The sequence below is a fragment of the Colossoma macropomum genome, unplaced genomic scaffold (assembly GCF_904425465.1).
Source record: "Colossoma macropomum unplaced genomic scaffold, Colossoma_macropomum, whole genome shotgun sequence".
NCBI lineage: Eukaryota > Metazoa > Chordata > Actinopteri > Characiformes > Serrasalmidae > Colossoma > Colossoma macropomum.
In genome coordinates, this window is record NW_023494792.1 from 43816357 (window position 1) to 43823856 (window position 7500).

Here is a 7500-nt window from a genome sequence, read left to right on the forward strand (position 1 = left end):
ATGAGATTCAGTGTAGAAACAGCAATGATAATACACAATGAGCAGTGACTGGTTCTCAGCTGACCTCAGAATCAAGCAAGAAATGTGCTTAACAAGAAGCTGTGGCTAACTGCCCACTATGTTTATACAATGTTACCGCTATGTTAACGCCTGTACGAGGTGCTAATGCTACCTAGAGTGACTTTTCCTTCTTGAATTGTACAGGTGTGCATCACACATTCTACAGGCTTACATTCAACACAGCTATGATAAAATGTTAGAGTTTATGAGTGTAATTAACAGATTATGCTTCTAAACCACATGATTACTTTTATTATTTGGACCACTCGTAACATTGCTAGCTAAGTCAGCATGCTTTAATCTAATTGCACTAGCTGCTCAGTTTAGGCTGCAAGCTCTAAGTTTGCTATTTCGGTATAGATGAGAAATTAAAGTTGTGTTTCGTTACATACTCATAATATACTACAATAAAGCATGATAAACATCACTGTTAACTAGCATATTGATGACAAAATATCACACACACACACACACACACATTTTCTTAGCCGCTCATCCTACTGGGTCGCAGGGGGTGCTGGAGTCTATTCCAGCGGTCATTGGGTGGAAGTCAGGAAACACCCTGTACAGGTCGCCAGTCCATTGCAGGGCAGACACACAGACATAGACATTCGCACACACATTTACACATAGGGGCAATTTATGACAAAATATCATGGAAAATAATGATGAAATCAGCAGGTAAGTTGGGTTGTATTATTTTTGGTTAACTGTTTGAAGACATTGTTATTTTCCGTTAGCTGAGGTTTGGTAGAGACAGACTTTTATGACATCATTTTAATGTTTGCATTTTCAATAACAAGTAAAGACCAAAATGCTAGAGACAAAAAGAGAAACATAGCAAGAGAGAGAGACAGAGGTAAATAAATTAAAATGAATATGATATAGTATCGGTTTCAACAAGTATTTTCAGCTGAAAATAAATATATAAATAAATAGTTAAATGATTAGTTGAATAAAGTTAAACAAGGTAACTGGAACAGTAGTAGGAAATGGAGTGATAGGAAATGAACAAATGAAAGGAAAAGGTAAGAAGCAATGATTTGTTTACAAAAAAAAACAAAAAAGAAATTGACAGTCAGTTTTTTTACAGCTCTTACTGTATTTAAAAAAAAAAAGTCAATCAATAATATTTGATGTGGTTAAAAAGTGTCATACATAATTTTATTCATCCTTTACCCACAAGTTGTGTATTATAGTTACGAGGTCTAGTATAGTTGCAAGGTCTTATATCTTTCATATAATTCAACATAGTGAGAAATTGCAGTGCATGGCTTTTGAAAATGCATACATTTATATTAAATTATACCTCTGATGAATGTACGTGAAAGATATCAGGTGTAGTTTTTAGTTGTTGTTAGCATGATAGTAATTTCAGTAACATATTTGGTAACATAGCATTTTAAAAAAAAATCTGTAAAAATATTAAAATATTGTCAGACCAATTCAATTGTTAAACCATGTCAAAATTCATAATCTGAAAAATGCCCAAACGCATGGCAGCATAGGATGCCAAGCATTGTTCATTAAATTAAAAGAAAGCCAAAAATGATACTATAAAAACAGTCTTAAATAACAGTTATTTCTGTGAATATAATTACAATCCAAAAAGGTAAATCCTTCTCTTTATTCAGTTTTTCATCACAGTTTAGTCATGGTCAATGCCCACCTACTAGTGAAGACTTCCTAGATCTCACAATGCTGCTAACACATGCTGCTGTTGGTTTCCTGGCTTAGGATGGCATCCCCAAGGATTCAGACTTTCAATCTGATAATGCTGAGGTGAGCTCTCAGACGCCTGCTGTTTGGGAGCTGTTAATTTAATGATATTGACCAGCTGTTTCTGCGAACTGACAGCCAGTGTGGTTTGCATACAGCCTTCGTACACTGAACGTTTATTTGCAGTGTGAGCGCATATTGCAGCACATCAAAGCATATTTTGCGCAGCGCTTGCTCACGTACATACATCTGGCCCTCAGTGCATCGTCTCATGCACAAGTATGTGTGTGTGAGTGAGGGAGTGTGTGTGACATGCCATTTAAACTGTTTGGCTTTTCCATGTTGTTCTGGCAGTAGCATCAGTTTGAAAGCTTGAGTTCTAATCCATCTGAGCTGCTCTGTGTAATCAGGGCAGCAGTTCAAATTTAGGGCGAAGACTATCCGTGACGGACATTTACTGAACTGAGAGAGGTCCCCCATGAACAGTGGAGGCACTGTGAGAGAGCGAGAGAGAGAGAGAGAGAGAGGGGGGGGCAGACAGAGAGAGAGAGAGAGACAGAAAGAGAGATCGAGACAGTGAAAGGGAGAGAGAGAGAGAGAGAGAAAGAGAGATAGAGAGAGAGAGAAAAGAGGTCATCTATTACCATTACAGGTAATGAGATAATTAAGAAATTAAGCGAGGAAAAGGGAGTGAGAGAAAGAGAGAGACAGAGAGAGAGAGAGAGAGAGAGAGAGAGGAAAAGAAGAAAAATGAGAGAATGAGAGGAAAATGTAAAGAAAGGGAAAGAGGTGAGAGAAAGCAAAAGAAAGAAAAGCATAAAAAAAGTGTGACTGACAGAATGTGAAAAAAAAGAGAGAGATGAGAGATGAAGAGAAAGAGGGGGGAAAAGAGAAAAATAAAGAGATAGGGAAAGAAATGAAGAAAGAAGAGAAGAAAAAGAATGAGAGAGAGAGAGAGAGAGAGAGAGAGAGAGTAAGTTGCTTATGACCATTACAGATGATAAAATACTTACAAAATGATGCGAGAGAGAAAGATAAAGAAAGAGAGAGGGTGAGAATAAAAATGTGAGAAAGATAAAGAAAGAGAAAGTGGAACAGGAAAGGGAGTGGGGTGAAAGAGTGACAGAGAGAGAGAGAGAGAGAGGGAGAGAGAGAGAGAGAGAGAGAAAGAGAGAGAGAGAGAGAGTGTATGATTGAGAAAGAGACAGAGAGGGTTCGGGGGTGAAAAAAAGAGAGAGATGGGGAGGAAAAAAGAGAGCTAGAGAGAGAGAGAGAGACAGAAAGAAAGAGGTCTTCCATGACCATTAGAGGTATTAAACTATTTACGAACTGATGCAAGATGGAGAAAAAAACAGAGCAACCCTGAGGAAGGAAAAGCAACATTATTGAATGGCTAGATTAGATGAACGAATGAACTGAGTTATTCCAACCGTTAAAAGGTTTTCATCCGGTGTTGTTGTTAGCTGTTGTGTTTGCTCATTAGCTTTTCTGAAGAGGGAGCCTCCGTTACTCAGCTGACACAAAGACCTACCAATTTAACCTCAGCTATTTTTGAATAATACATTTTTGGGGAGGTTGTTGTTCTTTTCTTTTCCACCGTTAGCCAAATATGCATTCATTTAACAGAATCAAAAACAGGTTTTAGTTTAAGTTTAAAGTGCAAGGTGTCCACTGCGGTAATGGGAACTACAGCTTTGGGGAAAAAGCTGTTAGTGTTTTTGGTTCTGATGGCCCTGAATCCTCTACCAGACAAAAGTGGCTGGAGGAGGTGATGTCCAGGATGAGAGGGGTCAGCTGTAATTTTGCCAGCACGCTGCTGTTGTAGATGTCCTGAAGTGTGGCAGGCTACGTCCAATGATCCTCTCCGCTGTCCTGATCATGCACTGGAGTTTGGCTCATTCTTGTAACGTGGAGGAATCAAACAAGATGATTATGGATGATGTGGGGATGGACTCGATGATTGCTGTGTAGAACTAGATAATAAGTCTCTGCCGCAGGTTGAATTTGTTCAGCTGTCTCAGGTGAAAGATTCTCTGCTGTGCTCTCATGGCTATGAAGACCATGTTCTCCTCCCACTTCAGGCTCCTGGATATGGTTGTTCCCAGGAACTTGAGCGATTCCACAGTTGAAACCACAGAGCCGTTGCTGTTGACAGGAGTTGGGTGGTGGTGAGGGGAGGGACGGTGTTTGCGCCTGAAGTCCACCACCATCTCCACAGTCTTTTGCATGTTCAGCAGCAGGTGGTTGCTGAGGCACCAGGACAGCAGCTGCTTGACTTCAATCACTAAACCCATTAACTCATCAAAAAATGAAATTAAGCAAAATAACACTTCAGATTAACAAACTAAGATTTTTTTCTCTACCCAAATCTTTCAAACTTTAAATCAACCTGTGCTTTTTCTTGTAAGTTTTACAGTGTAAAGAAAGCTGCTGTTAATTTTGGGCAGCTGGTGTAAGGCCACCCCTCTTCGTCTTTTCCAACTCCATCTTCTTCTTCTCCACTTTACTCCTATAAAACGCAACTGGGTTACGAAAGGCCCCAATTAGAAGCAGCAGGGAGGTAATAGAGAAAGCAAGAGAGAGAAAGAGAGAGAGAGAGAGAGGGATGGATAAGACGCTGTGCTCGCGTGCCCCTTTTCTCTCTCGGCACTGAGCCACGTCCCCCCCGTGGTTTAAAGCAGCGACAGGATCCAGCTCAGCAAGCCACGATATTGCATCCACAGCCCAGCCCAGCCACCGCTGCTAATTAAGACAAGAGCAGCTTCATCACACTAATACACACCTTACTGAGAGAAATAGGGGGGCAAAGAGAGAGGGGGGGAGAGTGGGATGAGAGACACTGAGAAAGTACACAAAAATCTGCGTAAGCAGCACTTTTTTCCCTTGAAGATAATCTACTAGTTCTTAATTTGTGTTTTGGTACTGACATACACTGCGCACTCATATTCAAGACCGATCTACCATACAATGTGTGATTACACTACTAAACTAAGCCGATTCAAAAAACAAGTCACTAATATACTCCTATTCCAATTCACAAGCTAGTATAATTTATCTTACATTCTGAGAGGATGTCTAAATATTCAAAAGCCATCTGTGTCCTTGCTACTGATGTCCTAAGCTTGATCATTAGAAGTTTATACCTGTGTTTCTCAAATAGCTGCACTATTGGAAAATGTGCTAAACTGTTCCTCAGAATTTGGCGCACCTTACTTTACATATAGTCAATCGTACAAAACACATTTGGTGTGCCCTGTTGCGGCTCCACAGCAGAAGTAACTAAAAATGGTCTTAAACGTTGGAGTTAATGTATATCTGCTAATTCACCCTTTAACCCTGAAGGTTGGCGCACAGACTGCTGGTCACCATAGCAACACTGACAAGACTTGCCTAGCTAGTAGCTAACAAAAAGGCAAAGAGAAAGATTTAAGATGAACACCGATAATTTGGAGGTGAATGGACTTATTTGCATTTATAAGCACCCTAAGAGAAACTAACAAACACTAAAAAGTCACGAAGCTGAAGTCAGTTTCTTGTTTGCCAGTGTCTCGTTAAAATTCTCGTTAGAATTCGAACATCCGAACTGATGAATGAGAAGCAGACCTCAGCCTCATAAAAATCAAACATTGAGAGACATTTTACACGAAACGATTCCACTTTTGGAAAGGTTTCCAGTCAGAGATGCGAGAAAGTGGCTAAGCTGAGCTAAAGCTTAAAGGAGAGCAAAGTAAGTCTGCATTTTTGTTTATATTAAACCTGTTAGCCTATACTAATACATTAGCACATACTGAGACACATTTACAGTCAAGACAAAATGGACATAAAATGTTGGGGCTCCCAAGCTGGTTTGATTATTGCTGAAAGGACAAAATGGCTCTTCTTTACATTTGGGTTGCTGACCCCTGGGCTAAGGTACCTAACAAGTAATGAAAGTTTAGAACTGCTTGTTTAGCAGAATGTAAACTGCATGCCTAAATCATCACACTTGTCTCAAATCATGTTCAGTTGTTAGGTACTTACGTGTGTTTTCTGACACTGTATGACATGCTGGTATCTATGATAATGGACACAATAACATGCATAGCTAAAAGAAAATAGCGTCATCTTTAAGTGTGAATTTTGTTTAAGGTTAATGTAAATGAATCTGTGAATAGTTGTTAATGTCTGTGCCAAACTTAAGATGTTTGGATGAAATATAGTTAAGCCAGTGCTATGCTAACAGCCATGCTAGCTGATTAGCTGTGACAAAGTAGGATGACTGGATATGCCATGGCTTTGTAGCTAAGATACATATAATCTGCCGAATGGCTTACTCAAAACAATTGCGTTAGGTTAAAGTAAATTAATCTGTAAACAGTTATTCATGTCAGCACTCCAGTTTCCTGGAGTATAAACATTTGCTTAAAAAAGGTTTTGCTGAAATACAGTTGAGGCACTGCTATGCTAGCAGTGGGATAACTGGACAGTTAAGTAAGTAAATAGGCTCGCTTATGTGGCTTTTTACACTGTATTGTATACAATAATCTATAAAAATGGACTAATGTACAGACATAATTCAGATTTCAAGATGGCTATTTTTGTCATTTTTAGATATGTGATGTAATTTTACTGCTAAGTATGCAGTTTTTGTGGGTTATAAGCTTTCATTACTTGTTAGCTACATTGGCCTCATAGTTGTAGTGCAAAAATAAAATGTGGGGGAAAATGTGTAAATTGCTTTAAAAGTGCTTAAGATTTTTAAATTTAAAATTTAATTTTTATATTTAAAAGTGCTTTTAGATACTGGTGAAATATATTAAGGCAAAAATGACAGAGATTTATGAATGACAACACAACCACTAAAATGGAAGCATTCAAATCTATCATTAAACTTAATGTTAGTCCTGGGGCGGTTTTAGCTACTCCTAAGTGAAGCTTTAAGTTAAGCTTTAAGACAGCCTGATCGGCTATAATGAAGCGCATGCACAAGCTGAAAGGCTATGGTCGTGGTTTTGACTGTGCTGTCTAATTTATCTGGCAGCAGGCTGGTAGTGGAGCTGGTGTGATGTGTATAAACATCCATAGCTGCCTGTAATTCCACTAAAATCCTTTTAATGTCAGTGCCAGTGTGAACCACAGGCCTATTGTCAACATAAGCCTTGAGACTTAACCATCACCATGGCCTACAGCTCATTTGTATTGAGTGAGTTTAAAGCACACATGAACACACACACACAAACATATATATATATATATATATATATATATTTATATATATATATATTTGACCAGTATTGTTGACGTTACAGTGTACACTTGGAGGACTTTACTAACTTCCTGTCAGTCTCCACTAGCAAAAGTAATCTATTATTACTGCTTTCACACACACACACACACACATGCACTCACACACAGATCAATTTAGCAATTTACCAACCAAGTTTCTGGTCATTAACAGTCACATGTGCAGCAGAATAACTAAACAGTGACCCGAACTGAACACAGTGTATTTGATAACTCAGAGCAATTAACAGTGTAACTATAGATTTTCATATTGAAAAGGAAGCTTTTCTGTGGCCCTGCATGGCCAGTACATACAAATGTGACTTGATCCCTCATGGGATGCAGCTTTTTACATAGAGAATGGTTCAAGGTTGCCAGCTGCAACAGTAGTGACAGTCCTTCAGTTTTAGAGCAGGTTTTAAAGCAAGGAGAATCCACAACGCAGCACTGATCTGTTTC